The sequence below is a fragment of the Cryptomeria japonica genome, chromosome 10, assembly GCF_030272615.1.
Source record: "Cryptomeria japonica chromosome 10, Sugi_1.0, whole genome shotgun sequence".
NCBI classification, from domain to species: domain Eukaryota; kingdom Viridiplantae; phylum Streptophyta; class Pinopsida; order Cupressales; family Cupressaceae; genus Cryptomeria; species Cryptomeria japonica.
The window spans coordinates 387,569,374-387,585,717 of NC_081414.1; the positions used below are offsets into that span (position 1 = coordinate 387,569,374).

The following is a 16,344-nucleotide window of genomic DNA, read 5'->3' on the forward strand; positions in this document are numbered from 1 at the left end:
ATCAATGCTAGATTGGGCTCTGTACATAGCTCATACAAATAGCCTTGTCTTCGACCAATGACCTTAGCGTCTTTGATGGAGGATCTCTTTGGCCAAGCCAACACCTTGTTTTCCATGAAGGTCACTCTGTATCCTTGATCTTCTAGTGCTGATATGGAGATTAGATTTCTTTTGATGCCTGGAACATATAGTACTTCTTCAAGTCGTAGTGACATGCCTGACTTCAGTTTGATGGTGCAGGTTCCAATTCCTCTGACTGGATGTGAAGAATCGTCTCCGATGGTTACTTCCTCATCATCTTTCTCTATCATGGAGTCTAGTATTTCTCTAAAGCCGATGATGTGTCTGGATGAACCACTGTCGATCACCCATGAGTTAGATTTGTTTGAAGTATGGCTTGTAAGTGCTGAGTAGAGGACATAGTTCTCGGAGTCATTTTCTTTTCTAGATTTCTTCACTTTTGCAAATGTGGCTTGCTTCCCTTTCTCCGGACAGTTTGCAACATAGTGTCCAAATTTGTCACACCTATAACATTGAACATGTGATAGGTCTTTCTTAGAAGTGTTCTTGCCTTGTTTGGCTTTTCTTTTCTTGAATTGCTTCTTTTTGTACCTTTTATTGATGTTTGTATTAAGGACTTGCAAGTCTTCATCTATATTCTTCTATTTTATTCCTACTTTGTTCAATCGGGATCCTTCTTGTAGACAGTCATCTTGTTGTGACCATTTCACACATCGCCCCATTGCAAATGGGGACCCTTGCTTTTTTTTTGCTTTTTAGGGTTTGTTTTTTTGGTCTTTTAGGGTTTTGTTAGTTAGCCTTTGCATTTTGAGTGTTGTCGGGGAGATCAATAGGATAGCAAATTTGGCTAAGTCTGAATGTCCTGATCCTGAAATTTGGCTAAGTCTGGAATGTCCTGATCCTGAAATTTGACTAAGTCTGGAAACTGAAAAACCTCAAAAAACTAGATTTTGCAAGATAACTCCTGGAGGTCTGAAACCACTCTCAAACATCCTGAAAGTATAAGTGACATTTCCTTCTATGTTTCTTCTTTCTTATACTTTAAGTTATATTCCATATACTTAAATGTCACTTATACTTAAATGTTATATTCCATTAAAATTGTCCTGATAGAGAGTTCGAAAAGTCAAATTTCGCTCCTGCCCTTCACTGAGGATCCAGAGCGAATTTCACTCCTGTCCCTCTCAGGAGGACCAAGGCGAAGCGCTCCTGTCCCTCACCAAGGGACCAGGGCGAAAAGGCTTAGTGGAGTCATTCCTGACCTTGTTTGGACAAATTGAGACATCAAAGGCATGATGGAGGACAAAATGAGCATGATAGAGCATCCAGACTTGATCAAAAAACGATGAAATGATGAAGTTTTTGCCTAGAAGGTCAAATTCGCTCCTCTCCCTCACTGAAGGACCAGAGCGATTTTCTTTATATGCACATTTTTAGACCTTTTTGGACATTAACTTTTATTCATAGCCTGAAGCAGGATGATATCTTCCCTAGCAAAGACATTTCATGGTGAAAAGTGAAGCATTTGGGCCTGGAGGACAAAAATCGCTCCTGTCCCTCACTGAAGAACCGGAGCTTGAAATCCAAAATTGCCTTGTCCTTGAAAGATTTGAACGATTTCGCGAATTGAGAAGATCAAAGGAGATACATTTTATTAGTTGAATATAACTTGAAAGCGCAATCATGAGGAAAATTGACCCTAGAAGCAAAATCGCTCCTGTCCCTCACCAAGGGACCAGGGCGAATTTAAGTGATAGCTCCCGTCCCTCTCTCAAGGACCAGAGCGATTTTCCTTATAAGACAGGTTTTGGGCGAAGATCAAGTAAGTTTTAAGTTTGGGGCAAGCAAAAGGGGCATAACGAATCCATTGAAGATAATTTGAAGATTGCAAGACACCAAGTGAAGGCCATATTGTCCTAGGCGCTCCTGTCCCTCTCCAAGGGACCAGAGCGATTTCTTCCTTAGACAAATTTCTCGCCAAGTCGAAACGAATTTCATGTCAAAGATAAGTGAAAGGGAGCATGACAAGTCCGTTGAAGACAAGTTTGAAGATTGGCAAAGCACGAAGGGGCTTATAAATGGAAGTTTGCTCCTGTCCTCCAATCGAGGACCAGAGCAAAATATCTAAATGTGCTTAAATGTTGAATATCACTCCCATTTCATACGTTCAAGAAGGAACAAAGGACATCATTTTACGCCTTGAAGACAATTTGATATCAATATGATGGAAGATTTGCACCATAAACCAAAGTTCGCTCCTGTCCTTCAGTCAAGGACCAGGGCGATATTCATTAAAATCAATCATTCTTTCTAAAGGATCACATCAAATCAAAGTTACACAAGATTGAAAACGTCATTAGAAAGGTGATGAACAAGGAGTTGAGGTTAAAAAATGACAAATTTGAGCTAGGATTCAAAGTTCGCTCCTGTCCCTCTCCCAGGGACCAGAGCGATGTGGTTTGTACCCCTTACATCTTCCATGTTTGGTGCCAACATCATTTTCAAATTACATTAAATGCTAAAAATCGATAAAGTTTGAAATATTCAATTAAAATTAGCATTTAAAAATAGCGCATGAAACATTTATTAATTAATTTTTGCCTTTTTCAAAAAAATTAATCACGAAGGCATTTTAATTAATTATTAATTTTAATAAAATTGATGCGCTTGGATTATATTTTATAAAAGTCGGCCTTGATTTTTATTTGAAATTTGTTTTAATTGCCTTATTTTTACAAAGTCGGCCTAGAGGTAAATGAGAGGGTGAGCGCCTATAAAGGAGGGGTGAGTTATTTCATTTTCAAATCATCATTCAAACTTCCTTTGCATGCGATTTGGAGAAGACAAGGAGGAAGTGCGAATTTCATTGAGGAAAGGTGCGAAATTTCCATTCAAGGGGAGTGCGAACTTGGTTTGAAGTGGAGCGAATTTGCCATCAAGACGTTGAAGACCCCCCCAAAGGTGGTGAAATTGACAAGGAAGGCGTTCGCTAGAGGAGGATCACATTGAAAGCTTCAAATTTCGATTTTGCCTAGGCGAATTTCCTTATTTTGCATCTTTTTAGAGTTAGTTCTCAAGTGAGGTATGGCGAAAACTTCTTTTGTCTAAATTTTGAGTATTGGTCGTCCTAACCTCAATCTTGAAATTTTGAATTTCCAGTAGCTCAATCATATTTAGGAAATGATAACTCAAAGACTTATCATGAAGTTTCCTAAAATTAATCTTTAATCTAATCTATGTTTATACACTGCAGAATCTATTACTAATTTTGAAATGTTGTGTAGGTACCAAGATGGCGACTCTCAAGGAAAATCAAGCCAGATCAAGGACGGTCTCCTCAAGGACGATCAAGCAAGGATAAGGGCGGCCTCTTCCAATCCAGCATTCCAAGGCGAGGTACATCATCATCTTGCAAATCAAGGACAAAAGGAGTTAGAACAAGAGTTAATTAAAGATAGCCTCTCAACGACATCAAATTGAATATCTAGCAGGCTACAAGTGTCAGATGAGGTGGCATCCCAGTCATCACTCCTCCAGTCAGTGTGGTCCACCTCAGCATGTCCAGATTCAATGCACCTAACTCATGGAAGGTGGCACAAACTCCAATGTACCTACCCCAACTATCCATTGGTGGAATTTTCTAAACAGGACATGTGTCCAAGCAATACAATTTTATCATTGGTCAAGCATTAAATGTTATGTAATGGTTGTAACAAACCCTAATTAGGGTTTTCATTGTTGAATCTTGGCCATTGATCTCGAATTGATCTAAGCCATCGAATTGTATTGAGGGCACTATATAAGCCCTGGCATTTCATTTGTAAAGGCTAATTAGCAATAGCTAGAGTGTTAGAAGATAGAAAGTAGTTAGAAGGTGATTAGAATAGCAATTAGAGTAGAGTAGAGAGAGAAGGCAAAGATTGTTGCCAAGAGGTTGTTGTAAAAAACTTGTAACTTCATTGAAAAAATGGTGAAATTTATGGGTCAATTCGACAATTTGCATGGTCTTTATACTTCTCGTATTTGATTTCATGTTATTAGATGAGTGGAAGAAATGTGCTTGATTGATGGTGGAATTCGTACATCCATACTACTAGCAGTTTGTTGATTGCAGACTTGCCTTGCGTAGTCAACTGGAATTATTCAGCTTAAGCTTAACTTCAATTGTCGCTTCTTCATTGATATGCATCAACCTGATGGTGTCTATGCCTGCAGTGATGATTTGAACATCATAAAGCTTCCCTTCGAAGATCGCACTAGCCTTGTGGAGATGGTCCTGCGATGTCAAAACAAGACCTAGTTAGAGTTTCACCAAAGATCAATCATTGCTCCTACATTCTTAGTATTAGGATTAAATCTTCTCTTCGCCCTCATCCTTTTTCCATTTTTTTCAAATCTAAGCTAGTAAGAGCCTGTGTTCCAGCAAAGTAGATCAGAAGTTCAATCATCAAATGTAAGTCCCCTTGTGATTCCAGCAAATCACATCATACCACTGGAGCTTATCCACACGTAGAGACCCTACTAAAAAGAACATTGGAGTCATCCTAACTGATCCTTCTTGCGATATCTTCAGCAGTTAGCGACTTTATTCAAGAGAGGATAAGATGCCTTTGGGTATTTTATTCTATGTATGATTGTGTACAAAATACACGTCAACACATCTCTTAGTCTTTCAAACTTAGGATATTTGGACCTTGCACTGATGCCTTGGACGAATGTGCTCCATCCACTAGGCAACCCATCTAAAGCAATGAGTGTTAGTTCTTTGCCTCGGATCTCGTAGTCCAAAGTTGCAAGTTCATCTTTTAGAACTGATATCCGCATGAAGTAGGCGTTGATTGTCTCCCCTTTGTTCATGGTGATATGATTTATTTCTCGTTTTAGTGCTAGAGTACGACTTGCATTTGATATCTCAAATGTCTTTTCAAGTGCCTTGAACATTTTATAAGCCGTCTCCTGCTTTCTAATGATGGGCATTATATTATTTCTTACCCCATCCACTATTATTTTAATAGCCTTATCATTTCCCTTGATCCATGTGGATTTCTCAGTTTCATCTTCTGGTTGTGCACTTTCAGTTTGGACATATGAATCAACTTTGTTTTCTCTTAAAATCATTTTGATTCTAAACTTCCAAGCTGAAAAATCTTCGCTACCTCCGAGTCTATCTTCGAATCTGATAGCGTTGGCCATTATGGAAATGTGATGTAGTTTGTAACTTAGTCCTTGAATTTTATCAAAATTGAATAGCCTTAGGTTCGATTACCTTGGCTCTGATACCATGTAAAGTTATTTCAATTTCAATTAAAGAACAAGTTATGAACTATGTATGCTATAAATGTATATGAGGAATTATGTTGAAGTCTAATAATTCTGATTTTATCTGCAGGTCTGAAAGAGAGAGATCATTTTATGTTTTCTATGTCTCCTCCAAATGAATTCAATTGGTATATATATCATTTAGGCAACCGGTCAATTGGTGTATTGACCGGTCATGCCTTTTAGGCATGACCGATCAATGCACCCATTGATTGGTGCCTTTGTAATTATACTATTAACACAAGGTTGTTTATCGGTTCAAAACCTCGATAGCATATTGTAATATAATATAATGATTGATCAAGATAATGAATCGGTTCATGTAAACACCGATAATTCAAAATGCACGATGTATGTAATCCAACCGGTGCAGTTTGTTAACCACTATTAATTCCAAATGAAGCGGTGTATGTATTAAGCCCGATAACAAATATGCCCGATGATTAAGCCCGATAACAGATGTGGATCGGTGCCAATAGTTATGCACCCGATAGCAAGTATGTATCGGCTAATAACCCGATAACTTATAGCATTTAATATGCTAAGCAATGTTTGTAAAATCCGATAATCATATGCAATATAAGTTTAGACATGAAGCATGTAAATAACAGAACAAGGAAGGTTAGAAATATCTTATCTTGCATAAGCTACCATGCATTAACAGTTTGCTTGTTGGCCTTGGTTGATCCTTTGCATACTTTGAAGTTGATTATTCTGGTTTCTCAAATGAGTTACCTCAATTGACAGCTTCTTGACTTGTTCAATCAACTCCTTCATTTCGTCCTTTTCTTCCTGTGTTCTTGAAGTATTTGTTGCATTTTGCAGGTACACAGGTTGTGCTGGTGGGGCTTGTGAAAGTGCAACTCCGGGATGAAGCACCAACTGGTTTGCCGACTGCATGTTAGGATATGTTGCTTGTGGAATAGGATTCATGACTGGAGTCTGGTTGGTTAATGCCATACTAACTGCTTGTATTTGGTTCGGTGCTGCAGTAGGTCCCATATGAAGTAGCGGCCTAGTAATATTTTGTCCCATGTGCTTACTGACCTCAATAGCTTTTGCATATGCTGCGTTTAGATCATTCGGGATAGGATGTGTCCTTACGAACATGGCAGTAAGATGATCTAAGGCTCCATAATAGATCTCCCTTGGGTCAGCAATGAGATAGGGATGTCATAACATAGTGTAAGCCCTGTGGAACCTGTTATTGAAAGAAGTGATCGGCTCATGTTCTCTCCTTCGAATCTCAACAAACTGTCTATACAGCTCAGCTGGTGTGGTTGGGATACCAAATTTTGCAATAAATGTATCTTTCATTGCATCCCAAGTCCTGATTGACCCTGTTGGTAAGTGAACGAACCAGAAGTATGCTTCTTCTCCTAATGAGTAGGGAAAAAGCCTACATGCTACATCTCCATATTCAACTCGCCTATTACGAAGATCTTCGAACATCTTGATGTGGTCCTCTGCTGTACAATTGAAATCGCTGACATTGAATTTAGGACAGAAATTCTCAGGATTCTTTGGCATATCATGATAAATTGCAAATTCTAATGGTGATGGATTATTGATCATCCATGTAGCGTCATTGAGCGCATGAACAGGAGGAGGAGGAGGAGGAGGAGCATTGTGAGCCATCGTGCTTCCCGAAGGTTGGATACTTGATTGAGAACTTGATGACCCGACCTGGCTTGTTGTTTGAGCGATTGCTTGGATACTTGTGTGAATTGCTGCTTGCACTAGTTCTTGAAGAGATGGAGCTTGTGATGACTGAAGAGTGCCTTCTAATCTCGGTTCAGACTCTCTTGGGGTATCTTCTCTCTTAGCCCGCTTCGATCTTGAAGTAAACTGAAGTTCAGTTAGATTCTTGGTGCCTGGCGTAGACCTCAATATTCTTTGGTGTTTTTCAGGTGAGAAAGAACCAATACGATCCAGCGTGATGATCTGTTTTACGAAGACTAATGCAGGTTCCTCTGATTGCAAAGTTCTCTGGCGGCGGCTCTTTGGCGTTCTTCAACTCTATCTGCTTCTTGTTCCAAGATAATTCTAACTCTGGTATACTCAGCTTCACTTCTCCTTAGTTCCACGCAAGGTTATTCAATCTCGAAATAATGTCCTCTTGAACGTTGCCTATTTCCAAATTAGGTTGCACTACCTCATTCAATCCTTCATGTAGCAACACCATCGTGATACATGCTCATGTTGAAAAAAAAAAAATTTGAATTTTCTAGATAGTACTGTTCCTTTTGATAATCAAACTTTCGCGTGCCCTCCTTCTAGAGCCAATTCTGTTGATGTGTATTTTGTACACCACCAAACACAGAATAAAATACCCAAAAGGTACCTTATCCTCTCTCGAGTAAAGTCTCTGAATGCTGAAGATGTCGCGAAAAGGATCAATCGGGATGACTTCAAGGTTCTTCATTGTAGGATCTCTACGTGTGGATAAGCACCAGTGGTCGTTGTATATGCTGATTCTTCAAGGGGCCTTACGTACTTTCAAAGAAAGCTTGTCCGTGTTACTCTCTTTTCAACTGCAGGAACAGGATTTTCCTAACACTAACAGATTCTCAAAAAAATGTCAAAAGGATAAGGGTTTCAAGGAAAGAATGCTAATCTAATGCTAAGAATGACTCAATGAAGGCTAGACTTGGTAAGATTCTACCAATTTCAGTATCGCCAAGAAATTACAACTCTGCTGGAATTGATGCGATCTTCTAAGGTGATTCAGTAACTTTCAAATCATCAAGGATATAGATACTATCATAGAGATACATATCAATACTTCCAAAAATGATTGAATTTTTAAGCAATCTCAATATTTCCAGTTGACCACACAAGGCGTCCTTACAATCAGTAAGAAGCTAGTGGTTTGGAACGTGAATCTCACCAAAGATCAAGCACAACACTTAGTCCTTCAAACTTAAACTTAGATACTACTTCAACTGAGAGTGATTCAAGAAAATAAACAATCATGAAGATAGCCACAAGTATTGCAATAAAACACCATAACTTCAATATTTTATTGATCTCAAAGCCAAATAGACAACAATTGTTCAAAATTCTTTCTTCACTACTCAAGCTTGCTACACAATAACTTTTTCTCTCTAAGCTCCCTCTCCTTTTTTCTAACTTCTATCTATCAAAATGAAAATGAGTGAGGGTATATATAGCATCTTCAAATACAATGAATGGCCCAGATCAAAAGAAGATCAACGGCTGAGATTTTGACACCTAAACCCTAATTAGGGTTTGTTACAAAAAGGTCCCCATTTAGATAAACATCATTAAATGCATAGCCAATAATTAATTGGCACAAATATCGAGGAAACATAGACCAATAGGAATTAAGCTGCCACATCATCCTACAACAACTTTTCATCTAGAATTTTGTTCCCTTTCCTATGCTCTTTCTTGGCATATTCAATGAATCTGGACACAATTCCCTCAATCTCAGCAATGGGAATCTCGGGAAGATTCTTCATTCGTTCTTCCAAGTGAAGGACTTGATCAAAAGCAGTGAGAAGAGTTGTCTCCCATCTAGGTTCAAGTTCTTTGGTCTTCTCAATCAGGAACATAGTAGTGTACATCTGATCTTGTTGCTTATCTGTGATGATGTTCTCCTCTTTGCAAAAGATAACCTTGACTCTCTCCTCCAACTCTTGGATGTCCACATCTGTCTCAATCTTGATCCTCCTGTCAAGAATGGTACACAACACCTCAAACACCCTATCTTGAATTGGATGAATGATACCTTCAACTTGACTGCATCTGGTGTTGATGTCTTCAAAAAGGACCTCTTTCATCTGGAGCAGAGCTGACCACTGTAGGAGGTTGTGGGTTCCTCCATCCATTATCTTTTCTTGTGTCAGAATCCGTCTTGGTGTTTGTCTTATCACTTGTAAGACAGGAATGATAACATCTCTAGTGTGAGTGAATGCAACTACAGTTATCATTAGATTATGGATAATCTCAAGAACCTGGATAGCTCGATGAACTGTCCTCATCATTCTTGTTGCAAATTCAACGGCTACCGTGTGGGATTTATCAATCCAAGAGCTCATAAGCTAAACCAAGCTCTTCACTCTTTCTGCCTCACCCACTGATTCAAGAGGGAGTGCTTGTAAAGGGGATACTGTTGGATCCTGACGTCTCAAGGGCTGATTGAGATGACTAAAATAGCTTCTCCAAGCACTGACCTCCCTCTCAAGCTTCTTATTCCTTTCCATTTCTTCTTTAAGTTTGTCTTTAAGTGCTTCAAATGAATCGGTTGCTTCTTCCATTGCTTGCTCGGAGGTAAGTGGACCAAGCTCAAATGTTTCTAAGTCATACTCATCTGCAAGAATCTCACTCTCATATTTGTCCACCACTGGTGTAGCTATTTGCAATTTCCTGGATCCTGTCTCATCTCTAATTACCTTGGACATCTTTGTGGCCTTCTTTTTCTCCATTACCTCTTGAGAATTTCCTATAAGGCTTTCTAAATCAAATACATCTTCTTCCTCTTCAACCACAACTACCCTTGTCAGTCTCTCTTTTAACCAATCCGGAATGGCGGATCTTGTTTCCCTTACTTGTATTTCTTTAAGCAGTGGTCTATCCTCTCGGAAAGGAGATGTCGCTTCATCATCATTCTTCTCTTCATGTAGCTCATTAGCATCAACTTGGGGAGATTGACTCGACGACTGCTGAGGTGTCTGTCCCTTTTCTTGCTTGTCATTTTGTACCATGGATTCCATAGACTCATCAATTTCATATACCATCTTCTCCAAATCTTCTCCTTGACTTGCCTTCTTTTCATGTCGAGAAGATGTGCTTGGTGGGTGATCAGAATTGGTTTTCTGCTTCTTCCTGGAGGGTTCCCTTTTCTCAGGTCTTTCTTTCCTCTTTGAGCCTTTGGGATGAGAAGTATTCTCACTCACACTTGCTTCTCCTTCCTCTGGTCTTGCCTCCAAAGTAAATGTCATTGATACATTTTGCTCCTTCAACCTCTGATGCTGTACATCCACCCATCTGCGAGTGCAAGATAAAATGGGGGCCATCAAGGCTCTCAAGTCTAAAACCTCGGGCTCATTCCAATCTATTTTCACTTCATTGTCCTCTTTCTCATAAGATGACTGGGGGTATCTACCATTATCTTGTGCTTGATCGGCTATTCTATAAACTTTGCATTTCCTGATGAGATCTAAGGGTAGCCAGGAATGCATCTTTCTCTTAACCTCTAAATCACCTGGGAGATTCATCCAAAAATCCTCCACCTGAAACTCGTGCTTGTACTTCCTGCCGACTGTCTCCTCCATATGACCATGAGGATCAAAATTCTCCCGCGAGGCAAAGAATGAGAATGAGTATAAAGATAATTGCTTCTCTGCATCCTCCGAGGCTTGAGTGTTAGGACACACCTCAACTGAATTCCCTAATATGATGGGCACAGGAGTTCCATTTCCATGCTTGTGTCTGGATGCCTTCGCATAAGCTGCCAACTGTCTGGTCACCTCAAGTGGTATTATTTTGTCTGTTGGATACCTTGGCAACATGTAGGGAGGTGAAGGACACCCATGAACTCTGATGTATGTGAATTTTTGAAACTGGATGAACCATGCACCATACTTCTTCACAAGCTCCTGCGCATCCAGAGATAGTCGATTGTGAATCCCACCTTGCAATATCCTGGTAATGTTCATCGTGAAGGTGTCATTGACTAACTTGTAATCACTTCTAGGCGGATGATGCAGATGAACATAAGAATCACAAACCCTCATTTCTCCGGGTCCTCTTCCAATCACTCCTCTGTGAGGTAGCCCTGCATACTCGAAACTCCTGATTAAGGCATATATAACATATGAGCTCATGTGGAATGATTTGGTGGGTCTTAGCCTTCTCAACTGCACGTCCAAACAATTGCTAATAATTCTGGCCCAATGAAGCATTCCTTTTCCTTGGACTATCATTTGAATGAAGAAGAACATCCACTTTTCGAAGAAGGCGGCTTGAGGAGACCCTGTAACTCGATTGAGCAAAGTTATCAAATCTCTGTATTCCTCCTGGAAGTCGATCCTATGTGGTGTATTGGAAATCTTGTTCAGGCGAGGCCGACTCTTGAGCAACCAATTCTTATTGATGAGATTCAGACAAGTCTCAGGATCATCTTCATAGATCGACCTCGCTCCTTCTAAGCTTTTGTAAATCATATCTTTATGGTCTGGAAGATGAAGAGCTTCGCTTATAGCTTCCTCTGAAAGGTAAGCTAAGATGTTCCCATCTTTGGTTACGATCGTCCTTGATTGTGAGTCATAGTGACGGGCACACTCGATCATCAGCTCATGACACTTTACTGCGGGAGGGAAACCTACTGCCTTGATGATGCCACTCTCGATTATCTTCCTTGCAATAGGTGATGGCTTGCCAATGTAGGGGGCCTCTCGAAACTTCTTCACATTGAAGTTTCCTAAATTGGTGTCTCCAATATTACTCCACTTGGACACGATCCTGATCTCCAATTCGTCGCTCCTCTGATCTTCCTTGATGAGAGCCTGTCGACTAGTAGATCCTCCGGCTTTGGGGGTCGCCATTTGAGGCCTACACAAAATTTCAAAATTAGTCTTTAAGCATCATACCTTAAAGCGTAGAAATTAAGACCTTCCAAGGGAATAGTTCAAAACATTAATTTGAAAATGATATGATAACTCAAGAATTATGAATTTTCAAATTATGAATGAAAATCAGATTGCGCAAGACTTAGATTTTCAAAGGATTGCTATGAGATCAAAACAAGTCTTGAATATAAACTTCAAAAATTTAATTCTTCATACCTCCTCCTTTGAAAGCTTAACTATCAACCTTGGAAAAATGAAGAAAGAAGATCAGACTTTGCTGGATAAGGATTGAATTGCTGGCTTTCTTGGATGAATTATGTCTTAATTAACCTTCAAAAGAGCTTCACCCTCCACTAGCTTTTCAAAATCTGGAAATTATCCTTCAACACTTAGCAAATTCTGGAAATTTCGCCTCCAATCTGCTGGATTTCGCTCCTCAATCTGCTCCTTAAAATCGCACCTAGAAGGAATGAATGAATGATTTGAAATTTGAAGCAACACTCCCCCTTTTTATAGGGCGCTCACCCTAATCCCCTCAAGGCCGACTTGGCAAATAAGGGGTAAAAATAAATAAAAATTTCTTGTAAAGGTGGCCGACTTGCCTATAAAGGCATAACAATGATTTTGAGCGCTCATTTTGTATTCTTTAATTTTTTAAATTAATTTTAATGCCCCCAAGGTGGATTTTTTTAAATTATTTCAAGGCCTAAAAATTAATTTATTAAATTAAAAATGCCTTTAATTAATGCGAATTTAATTTAATCCTCCCAAATGTTTGGAATTTAGCAAATTTGGTGATTTAGTACAAACTGGAGAATATCAATGCTTGATCAACAACTAATGAAGTTTGCTAATGATTTCGCCATGGACCCTCTAGGAGGGTCAGGAGCGATTTTCTCAATTTAGTCCTGAATATCTCATACCTTGACTCCAAAATCTCCTGGAGGGTGAATTCATACCTAATTAAAGTCTTGCATTTCAAATTTTGGTATTTCACAGGAGGAAATTAGGTGAAAACGTGGATTTCACCCTGGGCCCTCTGGAAGGGTCAGGAGCGAATTTTTTATCCTAGGTCATAATCCAGCTTGGCTTGATCACAAAACTCTTCCAAATCGATCTCCAGGATCCATTTCCTTGCACCACTGAGTTATCTCATCAAAATTTTGAAGGAAATAGTGCGTTGAGGGGGATTTCGCTCTGGACCCTCTGGAAGGGTCAGGAGCGAAATTCACAATTGGGCTCAAAATTTTCATTTTCAAAGTTCAAAAAACCTCTTCAAGGCACTCAAAATAGGCTCTTTCATTGCATTCCAGACTTAGTTTTATTCAACTTAGGAGGAAAAGTGTGATTTTAGGGTTTTTCGCCCTGAACCCTCTTGGAGGGTCAGGAGCGAATTTTTCCTCCTTAGGCTAATTCCTTCATCATCTTTCATTGAATCCTTCACTCAGCGCCAGGCAATGTTCTTCATTATTCATTCCACCCAAGTTTCTCTTGTTTCTGCAAGGTAAAATAGGGGTTTTTCAAATTTTTCGCCCTGGACCCTCTGGAAGGGTCAAGAGAGATTTTTCTTCCTTGGCCTAGAATCATCAAGTTTTTTGAAGCAAACAATTACTCATCATGGTCTTAAAGGTTATTTCTACCTTAGTGCATCCTTGCCTTAGCAAAAACTCAAAAGGAATAGGTTGATTTTATGATTTTCGCCCTGGGCCCTCTAGGAGGGTCAGGAGCGAACTTTGAGTTTTTAGGCACATTCCTTCATTCCTTTAGCTTCAAATCACTTCTAAGGCATAAAACATCATGTCCTTCTCCCACCTAAGTCATGAATAGCAAGATTTTGTCTTGAATTTGCAAGAAAAGGGGAGGACTTGGAAATTTCGCTCTGGATCCTTTGGAAGGGTCAGGAGCGAATTTCCTTCTTGGCTTCAAAACTTTCACTTTCAACAATCCCTCTTCATTTCAAGGCAATCCAAACATCATTTTAAACCCATGCCTAGGCTCAACTTCGCTCAAAATTTTGAGGAAAAGACATGTTTTTGGATTTTCGCCCTAGACCCTCTGGAAGGGTCAGGAGCGATTTTTCTTTTCTAGGCTTGGTTGCTTCTTCTTGACTACCCAAATTATCTTCAAAGGACAAAACATACTTCCTCACATCCCCTCCAACCACAAAAATCGTTTTGATCTTGCAAGGAAAAGGTGTTTTTGAGAATTTCGCTATGGACCTCCTGGGAGGGTCAGGAGCGAATTTTGCAATTTTGACCAAAATCTCTCACTTTTCACCCTGAAACTTCTTTGCTAAGTAAGATTTCATCTTGCACTGTGCTAGGAATAGGATTTCATGTCCAAGAAAGGCCAAAAAATGTGTTTATAAGGAATTTTGCTCTGGACCCTCTGGAAGGGTCAGTAGCGAAATTGCCTTTCTTGGGCAAAACTCCTTCATTCTTTCATCTCCAAATGTGCCTAGGGGTTTCATCATGTTCTTTCCACCTTTCATCATGTCTTTGATATTCCAATTCGCCTAAACTGAGCAAGAAATGTCCTCTACTAAGATTTTCGCCCTGGGCCCTCTGGAAGGGTCAGGAGCGAAATTTAGGTTTTAGGCGAAATCCTTCATTCTTTCAAGTTGAAACTTTCTCAGGAGGGTAAAGGGAGTTGTCCTTGTTTCACTCATGCCCAAAACTTGACCTTTTTTATTCCAAGATAAGAGATTCAAAATTTCGCTCAGGACCCTTTGGAAGGGTCAAGAGCGAATTTGCCTTCCTGGTCCAAAATTCATCATTCTGCATGCTTCCAAATCTTTAAATGTATCAAGTGACATCCAATCTTCATTCCAAAAGACCTTGCACAAAAGTTAGCCAAAATTAGTGACAAATAAGCTCAAATAAGATTTTAGCTCTGGACCCTCAGGAAGGGTCAGGAGCGAAATCTTCATTCCAGGCTAGACTGCTCAATTTTTAAGTCTCAAACCATTTCACAGGGCAAGGTTAGATCATTTTCAAGGCCAGGAACCATTTTGCAACTCCACTCAAAACAAGAAATTGTGTTTAGAATGAAATTCGCTCTGGTCCCTCTGGAAGGGTCAGGAGCGAATTTTAGGTTTTTAGGCCCTTAATCCATCTCATTCTCCATTTAACTTGGCCAACTGGACTCCCATTCTTCACTGACCATGCTTAGCTGACTCAAACTCAAAAACAAACAAGACCTTACCCAGAAAAACCTTCCTTCAATCTAGACCTGACCTGAGACCTATCCTATCCTTCACCTAACCAATTTGACTCTCCTAAAAGGTATATTTCATTTTGACAATCTTGAACCTTCAGGTAGACTAACAATTTTCCAAAATTTGGTTAGACTTAGCTTGAATGAAATCCAAAAAAAATGAGCTTTCGAGGTTTACCCTTAGTCCAGCCAGCTCAATCAGACCACTCACTCACTCAAAATCCTAAAAGCAGAGAGAAAAACAAAACCAAAAGCAAAAGAGGGGGTCCCCATTCTAATGGGGCGATGTGTGAAATGGTCACAACAATATCTATGTTTGTTATTTCCTTCAGCTACAATTTGCGTTTATGCTTATGTGATTGATGTATACTTGTGTATGTAATCAAATGAGCCGAGTTTGATGATGTTATTGTGTCTTTAAGGTGTATTCAATAAAGGGTGCATGAAACAAGTTTTAAATCTTTAAAAATCTCTAAATTTCTTGAGTTTTTCACTTTCCCGAGTCCAGCCGAGTCTGACTCCGAGTCCCAAGTCCGAGTCCGGGTCGGCCTTGCTGAGTCCGAGTCCTGTTTCTATGGTTTTGATAGATTAAATGGCTGCCATGACCCACATATTCAAGACAGCAACCCTATAGTATCATTTTCTTTTATGACAGACCTGTAAGTTGATATTTGTTGCTGCTAGGTGGCACCTTGCTGTTTAAAAGTGGTATGCAGGAGTTTAGATGTAGATTTCTTGCTGTTGGGGGGGTCATATTTTGGTCATACAGCCTTGTACTTGTTGTACTGGAGGGTTGCAGGTGATACCAGGTCTGCAAATTGACTCTACTTTGCCTTCTAGGGACTGTGACAGTTCTGGGCATATTTCCAGCAGTTTGACTTGTTCGGAAGTAGATTTGACTGCATAGGAATGCGTTCCAGAGAGTTGGGTGTCAGTCTGGTACTGTAACAGTGCTGTCACAGAGCTGCAAAACATTTTATAATTAATCCAGACCTGCAGCAGCAATCATTCCAGCTCACATTTTAGGGTATTTTCCTTAATTTGTTTACTGCCGGGCGTTAGTTTCATGCATTTGTGGCAATCTGGAAAGTGTCTTTCTTCTGAGTTACTCTGTAACAGCATTTTCCAACAACTTGTACTCTTGTTTTGTCATTCTATCAACAGAGATCACCATTGTTACAATTTGCATGTG

General features: G+C 39.7%; 1 protein-coding gene across 1 annotated transcript in view; it reads right to left on the bottom strand.

Moving 5' to 3' along the window:
- Positions 1 to 16,344, bottom strand: part of LOC131071689 (WD-40 repeat-containing protein MSI4) — a 183,109-nt gene that overhangs the window by 80,475 nt on the left and 86,290 nt on the right. The gene's annotated exons all lie outside the window — the stretch shown is intronic.